The following is a 21,482-nucleotide window of genomic DNA, read 5'->3' on the forward strand; positions in this document are numbered from 1 at the left end:
TCAAAAGATCTGGATTAACAGTGTATTGTTTTCCCCCTCAAAGATCCATATTAGAAGTGGTTCTTCCCACTTCAAATTAAGCAAAATTCCTCATAGGTGTGCCCAGTTTTGGGTTTTTAGTTAATTCTAGATGTAGTCAGGTTGATGACCAAGAATAGCCATCACATTCCCCAAGCTGCTTTTGGTCACACTATTTCATCACAGCAACAGTTACCCTAATTAAGACAATGTGTATGTGTGCATGACAGTATGTGAGTATGCTGTGTGCCTGTGAATGCCTGTGCAGGTCAGAAGAGTGCAGATCCTCTGAAGCTGGGTTTCTAGGCAGTTGTGAGCCACCAGACATGGGGGCTGGGAATCAAACTAAGTAAGAGCAGTACTTTGTGCACTCTTACCCACTGAGACATCTCTTTGGCTTCATAATTATTACCTTAAAATTTTTATTTTACATAAATTTTAATTATAAATCTAGAAGATGCATGTCTTTTCTTTATCGGTATTATATATATATTTTTTTACAACATTAATCCCTTTCCTTTCCTACCTCCAAACATTTCCATATACTCCTGCCTGCTCTTCTTCAAGTCAATGGCCTTTTTTTTTTTTACTGTTAGTGCATGCATATAAGTATATGTATATACATATATATTTCTAAACATAACCTGTTCAGTTACAAATTATTCTTAATCATAGGTTACTGAACGAGTCCAGTAATAGTGAATAATGAACCAACACTTTTGTTTGTGAAAGATTTGGATCAGGCATTATCATTCCACATCTTTTCAACATCAAGAGCAAATGTCAAATCTCCCTTTAATTATCAGTCTAGAGATTGCTTCACCCTGCATCGTGACTTTATGGACTGCAATGGGTGAGGGGTTCATGACACTTTTCTCTAAAGTCAAAGAAGATCTATAGAAGATTAGAGACCATTTCTCTGCTTAGCTCTTCCCCTACCGGAGCTTCTTGACTCTGCTCTTATTACTTTAGGTTTGACCCATCAAAGTAAGAACTACAAGTCGGGAAAGTGCAAGTGAATTGCCATATAATAACCCAAGTGTCCAAGTATCCCTTGGGAAATCTTCACAGAAGGAGCATATACCCTTGTCTGAAGAAATAGCCCATCTATGCTCTTCTTTCCTTCTAGCTCAGCATATTGCATTATGGATAAATTTAAATTGTATTTCCTCACCCTTTACTGTGAAATACCTCATGCATGAACTTTGTCTCATTTCATGACATCTCCTGGTAGCTTGCATTGTATTTGACAGGTGGTTATAGGAAAATGCGGTGCTTCTACAATGTAAACGCAATTTGATGTCATGTATTAGTGAAGTAAAAAAGAAAATAAAACGGAATTTTTGATGTTATCCAATATTGATCAAAAGAAACATGCGCATGTATATGTTCATAACCTCATAAAACATACATAGAAAGAAAATCTTCAAGATATATCAGTAGATATTACTAAGTGGATGAATCTGTGGTTCTTTGTGCCAATATATTTTCTGGTTTCCCTATAGACTTCTTTGGCAAGTTTCAAAACATATTACAAAGTGTGCAAATAAAGCCCTAAATAGAAGAGACAGCTTCAGGCTGTCCTCAACCCTAAGAGGGGAAACTGTTGGCACCAAAGACTTCCTTTTTTGTTATCAGACAATCATCAGAGCCTTGGCAGTGGTCTGGGCAACTACTTCAGTGATAACTCATATACAAACATCCACAAATCTTATCAGGCATATATACTCATGCTCAAGAGGAATTTATAGAACTGGCTTGTTAGAATACAACACTGCTGAAGATACCCCATCCTTCAGACACAAGTCTTGGAGGAATCAAGTTGCAGCTGACCTGGAAGCCACATCACTTGAGGACTAGCTTTCATAGTACCTGAAGGAGATATCTAAGTTGCCAAAGGGGAAGAGCCATCAGTAGTTTTATCCATTTGTGATGCATACGGAATACAATGACCAGCATTGCAAGATATATCCAAAGGTGCAATAGTGTCACTTATACCTTGGGAGTAAGCAACATCTGTCTGATTAGACTGAAAGCCCATTTGATAGGAGGGAATGCATGTCTTGTACTGTAAAATTAGGGTACTACCCTTGGATGGTGAGGCCCTGGAACCTAGAGGAGAACCTACTACTATCATGTATAATTTCTAAGTATATTCTAAATACTTAACTTTATAGCCACAGATAATTGAAGTTCTCACTCCTTATCAAATATTCTCTCTCTCTCTCTCTCTCTCTCTCTCTCTCTCTCTCTCTCTCTCTTTCTCTCTCTCCAGCAGATGGAGATCAGTACAGAAAGTCACAACTGGTCAAAATGCAAAGAAGAACTGACCATGGGCTACCCAACCCTAGTTGATACATACACCATACAACTGACATTGCTTCCAGTCCTGTAAAATAGAGTCCTCAGAGACAAAGCTAAGAATCTTGTGCCTTCAACTACTAATGGGCTAATTAATTGTCTTACAAATCCCACAATCTCTGCAGCTCTTGACAATATTCACAAAAATCTGGGAGGTGTGCTAAGGAGAAAATAGCAAAGTAAGTTCTCAAATTATTACAGCCACATGGCTGTGGAGGGTGATCCAACATGTATTTCATTCTTTAATTATAGTAAAATAGATTTGAGTACTGTTTTACAGATGTGCAGAAAATCAGTATTTGTATAAAAATAGAATAAACCTTTGAAATCAGTAGTCACAGAATAAATGTTATTAGTATGTGAATATGTATAAATAGCCAATTGGAAAAAAAAAGAGAATCAGCGAGAAACATAAAAACCAGAAATGATCCAAGTTTAAAAGAAGGTCAAAACATAGCAACACCCAACCAATGTCTACAAATGCATCTCTTTACAACATATTCTGACTTCATTAAAATGGAAAATGTTATTTGTAGAGCACACTTAAAGTTTTTTTGTAAAGGTTAAGCAGAAATTGAGGCATTTCTGAAAAACAGATTTTTAATTAATATCCAGAGTTTCAAAATACATGGTTGCCTTAGTCCAACTCAAACATGAATTTGTCTTCAAAACAAAACAATTATGAAACAATTGACTAATAGGCAATGTTTTAAAATTCTATTTCATTACACTTGGAAGTTAACCATTTAATGTTAATGGAAAAATATTTAAAAGCTATAAGACACATGGAATTTCAGAGAAGATTCACTAAATATAGGCCCTGGTTTATTATCACTGAGTCTTAAGTTCAGGATGCTGATGATTGCATTTTAGCCCATCAGTACTTTAAAACACTTCAGGAAATTGGAGATATATTTTACAATCTTAATTTATGTATGTTAGATATCATAATTGATTACATTTAGTGATGGATCCATGATGTATAAATTTTAATTTTGTTTATGAAACATAGAATAGGCTAGAAAGATGGCTCAGTGGTTAAGAGTACTTGCTGTCCTTGCAAAGGACACAAGTTTGGTTCCTAGCATCCACATTAGGAGACTCATAATTGTCTGTAATGGGGATCTGAGGCTCTTTGTTGATCTCTGTGGGCAACTACATATACACCCTCTAATAAATAAATAAATGTATCTCAATAATAGGCTAAGGAATGCTAAGAGTAGGAGAAATAGTCCTCCTCAGCGAAAAGCACACCAGCTGGTTATACAATACCAAGAGGCCAGCCCTGAAAACATTAGTAAGAGTAACATTATATACTCCAATCAGGTGATATTTAGAAATATATGTGTACATACATTTATACATGTAACAATAATTAATGAATAAAGAGGTCATGGATTTGAAAGAGAGCAAGGAGGAACATACAAGAGGGCTTGGAGGGAGGAAAGGGAAGAGGAATGATGTAGTTATTTTAAAACCTCAGAAGCAAAAAAAAAAAACAACCAGAAAATATAGTTAATTTTTTTAATTCTAGTTCCTTTTTCATCTATTTAAAAGGTCCTCATAGGGCATCTTTAAAGTAATGTTTTCCCCATAATTACAAATGGAGTTACATATGTATGTAAATATTTTATGCTTTTTATATACAATCTGTGACTCAAAAATAGTGTCTGAGTTGTATGATTCATCTTAAAAGAAGCTCAGAGGATCCATAGGTTTAGTTGACCAGATTGCTATATGACTGACAAGGATTACATCATGCTATGGATCTAGTGAGTGCATTTTGGGATAAATTATAGAGTTGTCTTTCTATACAAAACAATTTTTCTCTAGCCTGGCCATTATTAATGTTCAGACTGTTCTTGTTTTCTGTTCACTTGATGGAAAATTACCAAGTTATCTAGAAGAAACAATAAACTACTTGTTTGAGTCTTTTCAAGGCATTAAAAAAAGCTACACTTTAGAAAATAAATGTAAAAGAGTGTCACACTACTTCCCTGCTATTATATGTTTATGTGCTGTTTCCTCATTTCTTGTTTCCTTAATCAAAATAATGTCCCCATTTGTCCAGTAGCGATAGTCATTTGAATTGTGTCTCCTTTATTTATTTCCCTGAATGCAGTGAGTACAAATGATAGTGAGAATGTATGTTAGTGAAGAACAGAAACACAATACTGTTAACCCACAGTGATAGAAAGGAACACTCAGTATCAAAAAAAAAAAAAAATAATAAAGCTTAAACCAGTGGGCAGCATTTCTCATACCTCCAGCCCATTAAATGCACCAGATCATATCTGTGGTGATTTGAATGAGAATGGCCCCCATAAGCTCATATATTTGAATGCTTGGCCCAGAGTTGGTGGAACTGTTTGGGAAGGATTAGGAGGTGTGGCCTTGTTGGAAAAAGTGTACTGCTGGGCGTGGGCTTTGAGGTTTCCTAAGCCCGTATCATTACAGCTGACTCTCTTTCTCCCTCTCTGCTTCCAACTTGCTGATCAAGAAGCTCTAAGCAGCTACCTAAGGGAGCTCCATGCTCCCCACCATGATGGTCATGGACTCACCCTTTGACACTGTAAGAAATTAAATGATTCTTATAAAGGACAAGCCCAACCATTTCAGAGATTTAGTATGCAAGTCCTGTTGACACTGAGGTTAAAGTATGCCACAAAGCTCCCAAGCAGAAGGAGAACTTTGTTTATGGAAGTGGCCTTTGAATTCTCAGGTAGGCTCTCATCTGGTGACCACCTGAGCCAGTATCCCTTTCTGGATTAGGATGTTGCAAGTTACTAAATGAAAGGCAACTCCTATTCATCAACCTGTAGCTAGAAATGTAATGACCCGATACCTGTCTATTGATGAGCACCTTCTCTTTTAGTCAATGTTCAAGATTTGCTAACTGTGTAAAACCAGGTAGAAAAACCCCAACCTTCTGCGCATTGTCTATTGACTTGGTTTTCTTCATATTATGAGTGATACCAATTGTGGGATTCATGTATTGGGGCTAATTCCTTCAATTTTATGGTTTGTGTTTGCCATTTTACTTTATTTCCTTTATCAATGAGCATAATGTCTTAGTTTTAATAAGGTCCACGTTGTCACTTTTTCTCCTATGAGCAATGTTTTTGTGTATTTACTATTTCAAACAATCTCATATGACATGAATATTCCTAGGTCATTAAAATGTGATTGTACTTCCTATTAATCTTATACTGTATAAAAATATATTTATTTGCTGAATCATTCTTTTTAATAGTGATGTGAGTTGTTTCCAATTTTTCACCAGTATAAACAATCCCATGAGGAACATAATTTACTAGATTTTTCTGCATGTATCTCAGGTCATTTTTTTTTTTGTACAAAATGTTATTTTTGATTACATTGGATCCAAGGATATCTGTAACATAGTCGGCTTTATTAATTTTACTAGTAGTGTGCTAGAGGGCTGACTTCCAAGTTTAAACATTTGGTTATGTTTATTGACTTCATATTTTTTCTTTTATGAATCAATTTTGTCTTCTTTTATGAATCAATCTTTTGAATAATTGTGATATTCACTTGGTGTTAACTCTTTGGCTTATTCTTATGCTGTCATACCCACCACCCCCAATTCAGCGCTGATGTTGACTTTAAGTTTTTGTTACAAAGAGTTATGAGACTTTTTTTCTGCTTTGCACAATAGATCCCATGTATACAAAGCTGCAAACCAGATATAAATCAAGCTTTTTTAAAAATATTACTAAGTTCCAAGTCTTCCACTACCAATACTCAACAATGCCTTCAAAGATATGTCAAGGCAGAGATGTGACAGAAGACAGTGGGTATTTTCTGAAACCCATTTTATTTACTTTACTTGGTAGTTCCAAGGATAGTCTCAATCTTAGGAAGTTCCTGGCTTTCCAGATCAAGGAGGACTGTACTCTTTGCCTGGCCTATACTTTGGTCTTGGGGCCTCATGTAATTCTAACTTAGCCTCCTATAAAATACCCAAACTAGCGGTGCTTTAAGTTTTCCAGTCACTTAGATTTAGATGAACAGAAATATAGACCCCTAGGACTTATTCCAAGATGCTCTGATAGTCTCATTATTTCAATTGTATTTTTGATGTGAGCAATACAGTCATCAGATTTTTGTTTGTAATGTCAAGAGTTCCTCACACATGCATATTTCATTAGAATGTGTGGTTTCAGACCACCCAGGCTTCAGATTTGGCAGCTGAATTCCAGTGATGAAACCAGTAAAAAATAGTATTTTAGCATTCTGTTGCATTTTGATTTTTTTCTCAAGATGGATGAAAATTCACCATGTACTGGGTCAGCCTTTCCTAAAGTACTTGGCCACAAAGAACAAAAGAAAATGAGAATCTTATCAAGGAAAAAGAATGTTGGATAAGCCCCTCTAGTCAGATGGAAGAATACAGAACTCTTTGGCTAAATTGTACTATTTATGTATTGTATTTGGATAATTTATTTTTTTGCACAGATTAAAAATATGAAATCTCTCATTCTGTGTGTCTCTTCCTATCTTGTTTTGATTTTTTTCTCTTTGAATTACTTTAAAATTACACAGCTTAAGGTATAGGAAGAAATGCAAGAGAATGGAAAAAAGCTTTGACAAGTTGTTAATGCCTTTGAACTATTCATTCATGTTGATTGAAGATTATAAAAAGTAAGAAGAAGCTAGTAGCTAAATAGTTCTGGATAGAGCAAAGGAATGTGTCCTTAACAGCAGTCAAGAATACACAGGAGAGTGGAAGTCTTAGAAGTTAGATATGTTGGGTATCTCCTTTTGTCCCTCCGGACATAGTCTCTACCATTCTCTATCTTTCCCCTTCAGATGATCTTTACTATTTTCCTCTGGCTTTCACAAAGTTTCCAAATGGTTGGCAATGGTAAGAATGGGGGAAAAGAGAGGTCAGAGAATCGACTGCCTCCTTCCTCCCTTCCTGCTGTGCAGAAACTTGGCTACGTTTTCACTCCAAGTCTATGGCATAGATCCTTTCTCCTGGCTGCAAGTGTTCCATCCTTCTCCTGTGTGCCTCCTCTTGTTCCTTCAGGACTGAGAATATTAATGGCTTTCTTCTTCATCATTATTTGCAGGTTCTTTTAACCATGCCAGCACTCTGATCAGAATTCTGAAGCATACACTAAAACGAAACCAAGTTACCAAGACATTGAAGGCCACTGTTACCTGATTCAAGGTCTGGTTAAACACAGAAGTCCCTTTACACTTCTAAGAACACAGAAGCCATTTAGGGGTGTTAGGGAGTAGTCAGTTCTAAATGATAGAAACATCATAATGAAGGGAATGATAGGGTCAGAGAAAGAGTGTGAATATCTGAACTCTAGTACTTCCTAGAAGTCTTCCCGTCTCTCCCTAGGCTTTCCTTCTTTCTATAATTTCATCCATTCTTCTCAAGACTCCAGTCGTCCCCCTTGGACAGGACAATGCAAAGGGTTTTATTTCTACTCTAACATTGCCATCAGATACAGAACCAGTTGTTCCAGTATTCCCCAACCAATAAACTCGTGGGTCCAATGTTTATCTTGTGCTGCTCACCGACACTCCTCTCTCCTTCCCTATTTCTATTACTGAGAGCAGCCACCTCTCCTTCTACTATGCTCACCACATTCCTAGTTCCTACCTGTGATTCTGTCCCCTCGTCTTCTGAAACCTAGACTGGAAATCACTGGGTATCTTCTTATGGGCGTCAGTCCAGGACTGATCAGTCTCTGGACTCATCTCCTACCTGCCCTCTTCACAGTCCTCATTCTGTTCTAGGAACAATGTCTTGTTGGCCCATTATTCATTATCCTAGTAGTAAAGTAATTTGCCAGGTGACTTGATATACAAAGAAAAATAATCCCCATTTTCAGGGCTTGAGTTCTATTTTATTCATAAGTGCCTGCCACTCCTTCCTCACTGCTGTGGTTCCTCTCCACCTGATGCTCCCATCAGCTGACATATGGACTTCTTATGATAGGCCATGTCCATGCATTGATACATGATTATAAAGTACAAGCATTTTTTTCTTTTAAATTGAAAAATTGCTTAGAGCAGGGAAAGTTCTGTTCCTTCTATACTCTGCAGCACCTATTTACAATGAATGCTTTCTCAATTTGATTGTTTTGCTCTGAATTGTTTGACATAGAAAAGAATTTCATGCAAGAATATTTTAAAAACTAAATAAAGAATTTAAAAAAATTACTTTTCCCCCCTGATGACTAAGGATGTTGAGCAATTCCTTATAGTCTTTCAGCCATTTGAGCTTCTTCTGTTGAGAATTCTCTGTTTAGCTCTAAAGCCATTTTTTTAATTGGACTATTAGGTATTTTGATGTCTAGTTTCTTGAGGTAACTCAGGCTCAGAAAAACAAACATGGTATGTACTCACTCATAAGTGGATATTAGATGTAAAGCAAAGGATAACCAGGCTACAACCCGCAGCTCCAGGAAGGCTAGCTAGTAAAGAGGACCCTGGGAAAGACACAGGGATCTCACAGTGACAGAGAAATGGATGAGATCTACATGAGCAAATTGGGGGTGAGGGGGGTTAATGGAGGGCAAGGGTCAGGAGAAAGAGAGCTTAGGGGAGCAGGAGGTCCCAGCTGGATCAGGAACAGAGTGGGAGAACAAGGAAAGAGATACCAAAATAAATGAAGATACCATGCTAGAGAGGTCCCCAGGAATCCACAAAAATGACTCCACTATAGACTACCGGCAATGGTCAAGAGGGTGCCTGAGCTGACCTACTCTGGTGATCAGATGACTGAATACCTTAACTGTCATCATAGAACCATCATCCAGTGACTGATGGAAACAGATGCAGAGAGATCCATGGCTAAGCCTCAGGTGGAGCTCCAGGAGTCCAATGGATGAGAGAGAGGGAGGGAGAGGGAGAGAGAGAGAGAGAGAGAGAGAGAGAGAGAGAGAGAGAGAGAGAGAATGAATTCTATGAGCAAGAGATATCGAGACCATGATTGGAAAAAGTACAGAGGCTACTAGCCAAACTAGTGGAAACACATGAACTATGAACTGTGAACCAATAGCTGAGGAGGCCCTATGGAACTGGACTAGGCCCTCTGGATAAGTGAGACAGTTGATTAGCTTGAACTGTTTAGGGACCCTTAGGCAGTGAGACTGGGACCTGTCCTTAGAGTATGAGCCAGGACAGCCTTGGTGCAGGGAGGAGGGGCTTGGACCTCCCTCATCTGAATATACCAGGCTGGGCTGAGTCCCCAGGGGAGACCCTGCCTTGGAGGAGGTGGGAATGGGGGATGGATTGTGGGGGGAAGGCTGTGGGGTGGAAGGAGGGAGGACAGGGGAATCTGTGGTTGATATGTAAAACGAATAGAAAATATCTCAATAAAAAATTTATTCTTTTTGTATTTTCAAAGGCAGATTTTGCTTATTTTACTTTTGTAGACATGGTGGAAGAATACCAATCAAAGAAAAACAGAACCATGCATGGAAGTTAATAATTTCAAAGGTATATATATATATATATATATATATATATATATATATATATATATTGCTTTCTTATAAGGTTTAAGTTTTAATTGTTAATTCAAACTTTAACAAATATTTAAAGTTTGTCTTTCTGCAGCTATTAAAAGCTTCTGAGGTAATACTTTTTTTCTTGCTGAAAATACCTCTTTTTCTATTCAGGCAAGGAATTGGTTGTATTTTGATAACAATAATTTAGCCATATATGACTACTATGATGTTTTCTTAATATTTACCTGTCTTCTTTTTTATTTAAGATTTTTTTTAATTTACTTTACATACCAATCACAGATCTCACTCTCATCCCTCCTCCTGCTCTCCTCCAGCCTCCCCCTCCCCCCAACCCTCTATCCTTTCCTCTGAAAAAGTAAGGCCTCCTATGCAGACTCAACAAAGCCTGATACATTCAATTGAGGCAGGACTAAGCCCCTCCCCACTGTATCAAGGCTGATCAGGGTTCCCACCATAGGTAATAGGCTCCAAAAAGCCAGCTCATGTACCAGGGATAGATCCTGATCCCACTGCCAGGGGTCCCTCAAACAGACCCAACTACACAGCTGTCTTCTGTATGCAGAGGGCCTAGTCCAGTCCCCTGCAGGTTCCACAACTGTCAGTCTAAAGTTGGTGAGTCCCTACGAGCTTGGTTCAGTTGTCTCTCTAGATTTCCCCATCATGATTTGACCCCCCTGCTCATATAATCCCTCTTCCCTCTCTTCGACTGGACTCTTGGTGCTCAGCCTGGTGCGTGGCTGTGGATCTCTCCAGCTGCTTTTATCAGATACTAGATGAAGGCTCTCTTGGTCCAATTGGAACTGGCAGAGTCTATGTCTCAGGGAGCCACTGAGGTCTGGGGTGGGGTGGGGTGGAGGGTGGGGTTTGGGAGATGGAGTGGGGCTTGTAGATTATAGGGTCCAAGGGTACATGGTGGTGGGAAGGCCTGCCTGCAGGAATCTTGCCTGCTGGCCTGTAATATGCTGGGCTGCGAATATGAAAAATTAAAAGTTATACATTACATGTCTATCTATGTTTTAGTACAAAATTTTATTTTTTTATCAATTAAATTTGCTCATCGACAGTGTAGTACATGTATATTATACACTCTGATTACTGCCACTCTTCAGCCGTCACTTCGTCTCTTCCTCCCTACATAGATGGTTTCTGCCTCAATGTCTTTTGGTTTTGTGACTCGCTGTTTTTTTTAAGTAATTATTTTATTTTTGAGAGTAAAATACAATTACATAATTTCCTCTTCCCTTTTCTCTTTTCAAATCCTTCATGAACCTTCTGCACTCTTTCAAATTCACGACTCCTTTTACTTTACTTGTTGTTTTATGTATATATTTATGTATATATATATATATATATACATATGTATATATGCACATATACATATGTGTGCGTGTGTGTTTGTGTGCATATTTATGTTTGTCTAACAGCAATTTAAATGTATATTTAAACTGTAATTTGACAATGTAAATTTAGCTAAACAGTAATGAGTTCTTCCCTAGGACCTATGGCCTCTACAGCCATAGTTATTTGGACTGAATTTACAATACCTGATACAAATTTCCTCCTGTTGGGTGGGCCTCAAATCCAATATGGAAGCAGTTGGTTACCTGATGGGTGATGTTGCTCTGTATGATGTGAATGTGTTGCTCTGATTGGTTGATAAATAAAATGCTAATTGGCCAGTAGCCAGGCAGGAAGTATAGGTGGGATAAGCAGACAAGGAGAATTCTGGGAAGAGGAAGGCTGAGTCAGGAGTCACCAGCCAGACACAGAGGAAGCAAGATGTCAAGGCAGAACTGAGAAAAGGTATCAAGTCATGTGGCTAAACATAAATAAGAATTATGGAATAATTCAAATGTAAGAGCTAGTCAGTCATAAGCCTGAGCTAATGGCCACACAGTTCATAATTAATAAAAGCCTCTGTATATTCACTTGGGTCTGAGTGGCTGTGGGACCAGTGGGTGAGAGATTTGTCCTGACTTGGGCCAGGTGGGACACAGGAAAACTTCAGCTATAGTTACCCTCATTACACACACACACACACACACACACACACACACACACACACACACACATTTCTGCAGGTTCAAGTGAAGATAGCCATAGCTTCTGTGAGATCACATTTGCAGTGAATGTATCATACCTCAAATATCATATTGCATAACCCTTCTCCATATCATCTGGTTATTACATTTTTTTCTCTCATCTCTTCCATAAAGTTCCATGAGCCCTGTTGGGCAAAAATGTCCTATTAGGCTGAGCACTTAATATTTTAAGCATCTTCAACACCTCCAAGTCTTTATATTCACCATTGTTCACTGCAAAGAGAAACTTCTCTGATTAAGGATAATAATGGTGTGTGTTTATTAGCATAAACATATTTAACCTTCAGTTTGATGCCATGTCAATTTAGCTAAACAGTCATGAGTTCTTCCTTCCCTAGGGCCTATGGCCTCCCTAGTCAGTGATTTTTGACTAGGTTTACAATGCTTGGCACAAATTCCCTCCTGTTGGGTGGTCCTCAAATTCAATGCGAGAGCAGTTGGTTATCCCAATAACAATTTTGCATTATTGTACCAATTGGCACATCCTGCCTGCCAGTTGGCATATAGTTCAGAGGTTCACAGCTGGGTAGAACATGGCACTTTCTGACTTACATGGCTAGGGAATGCAGCTCCTAGACACATTTGTTCACTAAACAAACAAACAAACAAACAAACAAAATCCAGTGGCAGGTTTGAGGTGCATTTTCACGAGTTGTTGGTCAGAAAAGTTTCAGAGGCTCCTCAGATGATACAGGATATTGGCATTCTTCTTGATGACAGCAAAAGTAGATGATAGGGCCTTGTAGAAGCTACCACACACCTTGGATGCAAGATACAGAGAAAACAAGCTGGACGGGAGCTGGAAGCTTCCTCACTGCTAACCAAATTCCATTTTTATCACTGAGAAATAATTAAGAAAATGAGAGGAGTAAATTCACAAACAAGAGTTAACTTTGAAATGCTCACAAAATCATTGGTTTGGAATGGTAGGTGGTGTGTATAGTTCAAATTAAAGGGATTTAATAACAATACATTTTTTTTTCCCTCTCCATGACCAATTAAGTTATTCTGGACAAACATGTAGCATTTTGTTAGCAAAATGAAGCCACTTGTGTCTGCCTTAAACTTGGCTGATTGGCATGTGAATGAAGGGGAGACTGAAAAACAAATGTTGTTTTGCAAGAGTGTTTTCTGTTTTTACAAACACACCCACTCTTCTTGCTAAGAATGAATAATTTGGACTCAAGTTTCCCCTCAAAGACTTTGAAAACCCTTCAGCTTGCTCAGTCTTCCAACATATTTTTCTAATTATTTGGGACATCTGCATGAAAATATGTTCTTTGATTCAGCTATTCATTCTCTTAATAACCGTCAACTGAGTATTAGCATTATCATTTCCTGAATAACTTTTCATTTCTTTCTCCTGTTAAGACAGCAATGCCTGTTTTACATTTCCCCCAAAGCTCTCATTTCCCGAAGGATCATTCCCCATCCTGATCGTATTTGTAATCAGATGCAGTGGATCTCCTAATTGGTATTTCAGTTCTGTTAAGTTTGCCTCTCCTGTACATAGCTGGTTTCTGCTCTCGGCTCCCAGTGTTCCCTTAGGACATCTCCCTTCCTCACTCCCTCAGATATTGTGGTCTCCATGGGTGGTGCCAGCCAACTCTATTGTTAGCTGGAAAACAGGCCTAAGACTGTGTGGTCATATTGCTGCCTTGCATGACTACAGTATTTGGTTAAAAGGGGCTAATTAATATAATTGAATTTACAAACATCATCCCAGAAAACTGGTAGTATGTCTTAGAAAAGGCACTTTCTTCCCATTAGAATTTCTAGCTAGGATTGCCACAGTGCACAAGCTACTGAGGAGAGCCCAGTGAAGGATGACGCCAATCTGACACGGGAAAACAGAAGCAAGAGGTAGAGAGAAATCTTTCTGATGCAGCCACCACTCATCTGGACTTAGAGATGCCTCTTCTGCATGATCAGTTATGGATGCCAGTCATTTCTATTAACTATTAAGTCAGTTTATACATTAATGAATTCTTTGTTCAAATCAGTGAGATAGGATAGGATTGACACTTGGTCATTCTCCAAAAGAAGTATTTCTCAGCTGCCTTCCTTTCTGTTCAAAGACCAGTCTCCCTGGCCTTATTTTCTGCTCTGTACCTGCCATAGTCACATGCATTGTCCCGGTGTAGAGTATAATCTTCATCTACAGACTCTCATTTTGCAGATCTTACTTGGCTTCATTTTGCAGTTCTAGAAATAGGAATTGGTTTGGACCAAAAATGATCCTTTTCACTATATCAATAAGGTCTACTTACAGCTAACAAAAGGAAGTTCTGGTTCAGGAAGCAGAGATGAGGAACAGGAACAGTTCAGTGAGTTGTGGTATACCCATGTCTTACCTGAGCACAGTTTGAACGTTGGCTACTTAGGACTGGTTGAGACTCAGTTGCTTATTACCAGAAAAGATCAATTTGTCTCTCAGCCCTCATCCAAGAAGCTTGTATTTGTAGTAGATATGATTAAAACAGAGAACCACACCTGGCCAAAGTAGAGAAAGAAAATGATTGCAAAATGCCTAGCTCTGGGGAATAAGCATCTCAAGTCTCCTCCCAAGGCTCAAGAATCATTGTGGAAAAGGGGGCAAGAAAAGTATAGGAGCCAGAGGTGGTGGATAAGCACCAGGAAACATCTTCTGAACAGAGCAGGACAGCTGCACATACAAACTCACAGTGATTGTGTCCACATGCATAAAACCAGACTAAATATTGGCATGAGGAGGGATTGGGGCACACAATTCCATTCCTAACTGTGGAGCGATAGGCAATTATTAGCTTCTGGGAAAGGAAGGGCCAGTTTTCTCTAAGAGCATATTTTCTAGTTTGTGGATCACACTCTAATAGATAACCAAACAATCAAGACTGTTTTGGGCAGCAAAAATTTGTATTGAATTTTTTTTAAAAGGACACTAAGTTAAGTGGTTAAGAAACAGGGATAGAGGTTGGATCTGGGAAGAGTCTGGCATGTATGTTAAATGAAACACTTAAAGAACTAATAAAAAAAACAAACAAAAGAAAAAAATTGCTATGTGTTTGCAAATTAAGTTAGATTGTAGTTGACCATGTAAGCAGAAATCTTCAGACTAAATATCAAATATTTAGAGTCAGCTGTAGTCCAAGCAATTTAGTTTTAATTAGTAGATACATTGAGCATGTTTTCTCCACTGAAAATTGAGAAACATATGTGACACATCTCAGCGTCTTCACAGGACAAACATAAAAGAAGAGGTCAAAGTATGAGCTTCTGAGAAAATCCACTTCTCACCAAAGACACCACCATCATCTCCATGTTGCTCACAGAGAAACTCTTACTATGCATGACTGCTGTATCTTTACAAAAAATTGATTTTTCTAATATGAATTATAAAAAGTAAAACTTAGGGGGTTAGGGGTTTAGCTCAGTGGTAGAGCACTTGCCTGGCAAGCACAAGGCCCTAGGTTTATTCCTCAGCTCAAAAAAAAAAAAGTAAAACTTGAATAGATTTTGAAATAAATTGCTATGTTTTACAAAGAAAAAATGTGTATACTTTCCAAGTTTTTGATTTTTGTCAACCTTGTTGACGAGGGACTTTGTAGTATTTTTGCCTTTTGTCTTGCTATTCAAAGATGCTGGAAGTGGCCTTAATAATATTCCAATTTCGTTAATGAAAGCTTGGCTCTACTCCAATTTACATGAGCTTCATTGTGCAAAGTAATTAGCCACACTGAATTTACTGTGGGAGTCTGTTGACTACAGAAGTGTTGGGAGATAGGAGGGTGGCCAGATGCAAGGTCATACATGATGTTGAAATGAAAGCTGAGTGGTCCTCCAAACAAAAAGAAAAGCAAAAGAAACAGTTGGGAATAATAAAGATACTCAGTCACTTTGTAATGTGTAACTGGACAGGAAAATCTATTGTCCAAACCCAAGGAGCAGAAGAACCTTTGAACCAGGCATGGTGGTGTATACTTATCACCCTGCCACTTGAGAAGTATGGAAAGGAATATCAGGATATTTCTTACTTATAGTGAGATAAAGGCTAACCTTGCCTTCATGAAACTCTATAAACAAACAAGCCAACAAGCAGAAGAAAACATCCCATGAAACTTGGTTGATTGCATGATGGTTTATTTTGATTATCAACTGGATTAGGCTGAGAAGCAGCACCTTTAGGTGTGTCTGTGAAGTTGCTGGACCCCAGGTTAGCCAAAAGGGAAACAGTTATGTACTCACATTCATCTCTCTCTGCTTCCTGACTGCAGAGACAACATGAGCAGCTTCATCATGCTCTGAAAACTGAATTTCCCACCATGAAGAACTACATGCCTTTGTGACCATGAACTAGGAGAAACCCTTCTTTAAATTGCTTTTGTCGGGTATTTTGACAGGTTTAATTTGATTGACTCTCTCTCTGTTGTCTCTGTCTCTCTGTCTCTCTCCATGTGCTGTACAGTTTGTATGTGTGGTACTTCTGTGAGTATGTGGATGTGCACTTGACTGGCCACAGCTATAAAGAAGCTAGAGCAGGATATCAAGTGTTTTCCTTTATTGTCCTCTATCTTACTGCTTTGAGACAATCTCTGGCTGAACCAGAAGCTCAGCCATTTCAGGTAGGTCAGCTGGTTAGCAAACTCCCAGGATTCATCTGTCTCTCCTTATCATTACTAGGATTACAGGCCACTATGGCCAAGCCAGCTTTTTACTTGGGTGCTGGGGATCTGAACTGACATCCTCAAGCTTGCAGAGCAAATGTTCCTCCCCACTGAACTATAGCCCCACCTCCCAATGACTTTTAAAATCAGATCACTGTCCTTCTATTCTAATGTGATATTCCTGAGAGGCAGCAAATGGTAATGATTAGAAGAGACCCCTCATAGTCCTTACCTTATTTCGTTATTATAAAGTGGTAATGGACATTCTTTGGAGGACAGTCCACGTAAGATACCATGAATCAGGAAGTTGTCTGAATCTTTTCACTTGCATTTGAAAGGAAGGTTGAAATTGTGGTCTCATCTTGGAGACTGGAAATTGAAATACTGGCTTATAACAGGTCTATATAAGTTGGTATACATTGGGGAAGACTCAGATGACATGTACTAAGACAGCCTAAGAACTTGGATGACTCTGCATACCAATAAATAGAGAAAATATTTACAACTGGCCTAAATAGTACTTCCTAGAAAGCTTTCTCTTCCAGCAGTTCAAAGTCTGACCAGTTGTTTCCTCATTCAGGTTCCACATTTAATATGATCTTCTCTGATAAAAGTAGCCCAAACCATCCTTATTTCTCAAAAGTTACTGCTTTTTTTTTTTTTTACAACCACTATGACTCATTTATTAAGTAATAAATGACATTATTCATGCTCAACATTTTTTTGTGTGTGTAAATCTGAAATAGTTAAGAACTAGTTACAAAGACAAGATGCAGACACAAGAAGTAAAAATGGCCCTAGAGCAACTGAAGATCATGGGGAAAAGTGAATTCAAGAATGTAGAGGATGATAGGAATACAGCAGCTGAGTGATCAGAAGTGGGAGGAGTTTATGGAGGAGGAGGCACCTAACTTGTCTTTTAGAAAGGGACCCTCCAAATAGCCAGAGAAGAGTTCTGCCATGAAGAATAAGATGTAGAGACAGAAGTGAATGGCTGCTGGATGATGGTTTTGCAGGTGTCCACTCAGGTTGCAAAGGGAGGCTCTCAGAAGCTCATCTGTCATCTTCACTGGGAGATTTGTCAATGACTGTGCTTAGCACCTGTGCTTCTCTGAGTATTTCTAACTTGGAATAAAGCAAATATAATAGCAGGTAATTCCAAAACCATTTCCTTTAAGTAGCAGTGGAGAGACACAGGAAGGATACCAAACTACTGTTCATGCTGACTGACATCCATTTATACTGCTTATCTGTCCTTATCAGACATCTCCCTTCTCATAACCTTCAGCAGCTTTAGCAGAGAAGCAGTCAGTCATCAGCCTTCTCACCTTCATTGCATGAAAAATGGTACATGGACAGTGCAGAATGCACAGACATTTAAAGTTTTTGTCCCGTTGATCAATACTTTACATAACTCACTAAGCAATTAATAAAACAACCAGAAAAAAGAACCAAACAAAGTAACCCCAGCTTTGGAAAAAAAAGGGTAAAGGAAAAAACATGAAACCAAGAAATGGAGAAATGAAGTATTTTTAGAACGAGAGTGTACTGAAATTTAGAGCATGAGCAGTGGCTCATAGTTAACATGCTAAGCACATTAATCAGCATAGCAACCTAACAGCCACTATCTTTGAATCCTTACTAGAGGCCACTATACTTCTCCAGAGCTGTACTTATTAAACTCGTTACATGTCACAATTTTATGAGAGGAAACACTGCTTATTAAAGATGAAGAAACAGAACATTTTGCCTGAAGTAACCTAGTTATGGACTGAACTAAATTTCCCAATTCTCACCATCTCAGAGCGTTTATGATCAGTTCCAACAGTCCTTGGTACTCAGGATTATCTTACTGCCCATTTGAAGCTTGGGGAGGGGAGTTTTGAGTTCTCATGAATGACTTCTTAGACAGCTTATTTCTAATTTAGGTCAGAAATCACTTAACATTCCATTTGTCTGGAACTCCAGCCAGGGTTAGTTTCTGAATCACTGGGTGGGCCTTTTGAAAGATCTTGCTGCCAGTTTGTGACCATTCTTCCTATGGGTAGTTAGCATTATTGGACCTAGCGTGCCAAACAGTTCCAATGTTTCTGGAATGGAAGAGCTTGAAACTTGATTTTTGGAGCCAATTCTTCCAATAATACTAGTTTAAAAACATCGTTCTCTTTTCAATATTGCTGGGTACTGGTAACAAGCCAGGATACCTAAGCACCAGCACAGATCTCAAGGTGAAGAACACTTCAGAGATTTTTGTAATTGTTTCAGTGTGTTTTCAAAAATGTTTGTAGGCATTAAAAAGGCTTTGTAAATGACTGATTGCATTCTGCTTATACAATGGAGGACTGAGGGACACATTCCAGTCCGCTTCATCCAAGAAGGGGACAAAGCTGAGGATAAAAACAACTCCCTGTGAATAATAACAGGTCTCCATCCCAAGAGTAATCTGCTGTTTAAAGTTTGGCTGGCTTTACTTTTCAATTCAAATAAATACTAAGAGAAAACAAGCTGCTCAATTCTGGTTTGGTCGTTAGAAGTGAGCTCCCATGGAGGCTGAGGTGAACCCACCCCCCACCCACCACCGAAGACAGGACCTTCAATCATCATATTTAATTTCCTTGTTTGTCCTGAGCATATCTGCCTGCTTGTTGTAATTTATTCCAGCTGTTTTTCCTGGAAACATGGCATCTGAAATTTGATATGAGGCCTACAAAGTACAAAGTAATGCTAAATCATAGAACGCTGATTTCCAAGTCAACAAAACAGATACCACTTTTACTAAACGGTGACTTAGGAATGATTATTTGGTGTCATGTTAGTAAAGGAATCTTTCCTTGTTATTCATAAATGCCATGATTTTGTACTCAAAATGTATTATATGTTCAAGTATTCAACTATGAAGAACATGATACAAAAATATGCTTTTTGAATATGTTAACCTTAATTGGTATGAAATTTGCATTTCATATGATTTTGAATTTGAATGTGAGCATATTTTATATGAATCCAGCATCATTCACAATTTTCTTTTATTTTGATATCTTCATTATTGATTAAAAAAAAACCAGAAATCTTTACTTTGCACTCATTTTTAAAGGCCTTAATCGACTTTCTCATCTTTCATGTTTTTTCATGTTTAGTATTAAACAAGCATGTCAGGACTATTGAGCCAAAATGCAGTTAAGATTGGTCAATTTTGTACCTTTTCATATATTTGTAGATTAATTCATTTATATATTTTTAAAGGGGAGGCGAGGAAGAAAGGTAAGGAGGGAGGAAGGGTAGATGAGAGAGAGAGAGAGAGAGAGAGAGAGAGAGAGAGAGAGAGAGAGAGGAGAGGAGAGAGGAGGTTTGCTGTGTCTTATGCTTCTGGAGGCTTAAGTTCAAGTATTAAGTTAAAAACTAATGTATTAATAGGTTAATGGTGCTGTGCTCTTAGCCTTGGTCTGAGATGCTCTTGTTTGCAGCAAACAGTAGATAAAGCACAGCCCCATAAGTAGTCTATGTGCTAAAAGTAGGTTAGTGTTTAGTCTCAATCAGACAACTGTTTCATGCCCCCCAAGGATCAAGACTATCACAGATGATGGGGCAGGAAGAATGCAGGAACTAGAGGGTGGGGAGGATGCTGTGAAACTGTGCTTTCTGGATATGACATGGCTGTTGCATTTATGATCATGCGGCTACTGCACATGTCCTGCATACTCTGTGGGTTTATACATGGGCTGGGAAGGCAGCTCTGAGAACGGTAGTTCTCAAATTCGGCTGCATATTAAAATCAACTGGGAAGCTTTAAAAATATTCATGCTTGGCTTTTACCCATGAAGTTTCTGATTTGATAGCAGGATTGAATCTAGTATCAAAGTTGTGGTTTTCAAACAGAATATCATACAGTTTCAGGTAAAATATATAGAAAATTCCAACTCACCAAAATTTTACTTCTTTTTTATAAGTGAGAGATAAGGGACCTTTTTCTGTGACTCAAAACATTCTAGATACAGACTCTGTAAAAATGTATCTGCAATGAAGGTACATTTCCCAGCATTTGCTGTAGATCTTGTTAAAATAACTTAAAATGGAGACCAGGCCTGGAGAGTCTTTGACAAAACCACATAGGCCTTATAAGTGACCCTAACCTTTCTTGATGTCCAGAGAAGTAAGCTTAGCTTGGCCTAACACTTGCAAATGCTAACACTGAAAACAGGCTTTAAGAAGAATCAATCAGAAGCAGCCATCAAACTCATGAATATATAACCAGGCACTTTCCAATGCAGGTTGACCACACAAAGCAACTACGTAACTAGGTAATTGATCAAACATCATTCTGTAATAGCATCCTGGTTGCATTTCCATTCCCTCAGTGAAGCTCCTAAACTACTTTTGTTTGGAGCTCCTGGATTCATAAATTATTGGTTACTCAAACAAACTTATTAATATTTAGCAGTGCCACAGTTTACTTTTTTAGCTGTCCATGCAGTACACGTGAAGAAGTAGCCAGAGGTATGGAAGAAGATAGAGGTAGACATGGATTACTTTATGTCTGACCTGTACTTACACATCACCTGACATATGCTGCCATGTGAGTTCATTATCATGAGGGATGACATGACCTATTTCCTTTGTCTCACCGGAACATCTAGTACAGTCAGTCTTCCTTGAGGCCCAGCATACAGACAAACCACATCAAAGTTAGTTATGATACTTCAGCTGGAAATAAGGAAACACAAGTTAAGCAGGTTCAAGATGGAAAAATGAGCTCGTACACACAACTCAAAGTTCTGAGATAGGGCAACAATCCAGTGGTGGTTAGATGAATGGTCCATAGATATTATCCTCCCAGGCTTAGT

The sequence above is a fragment of the Onychomys torridus genome, chromosome 13 (assembly GCF_903995425.1).
Source record: "Onychomys torridus chromosome 13, mOncTor1.1, whole genome shotgun sequence".
Classification (NCBI taxonomy): Eukaryota; Metazoa; Chordata; class Mammalia; order Rodentia; family Cricetidae; genus Onychomys; species Onychomys torridus.